We start from the raw sequence: 324 nt of genomic DNA, 5'->3' as shown, positions 1-324 counted from the left end.
TATTTGTTATTACGATATACAGTGAACTTTTCATATCAGCAGACAATATCCCATACAAAATATTCCCACAAAACAAGTGTCGCATCACCGAGAAGCAATATTTTCATCAGTTTTCTCTCAGCTTTTACATACTTATGTTTTTAAGTTTTTAATATTTACCACAGGATGTCATTTACCTTTATAAAGACCAATATTTTTTTTTTTACCTTATTAAGTCATCTTTCCATCTTTCAAGTCAAATTCTTACAATTGATCAAGAAATGTAATACACTACAGTGCTGTTACCAATCAAATTAAATAATTACAAAATTACAACAGCAATAA

Source organism: Sinocyclocheilus grahami, unplaced genomic scaffold, assembly GCF_001515645.1.
Source record: "Sinocyclocheilus grahami isolate Dianchi unplaced genomic scaffold, SAMN03320097.WGS_v1.1 scaffold1071.1, whole genome shotgun sequence".
NCBI classification, from domain to species: Eukaryota; Metazoa; Chordata; class Actinopteri; order Cypriniformes; family Cyprinidae; genus Sinocyclocheilus; species Sinocyclocheilus grahami.
This window is presented reverse-complemented; position numbering follows the sequence as displayed.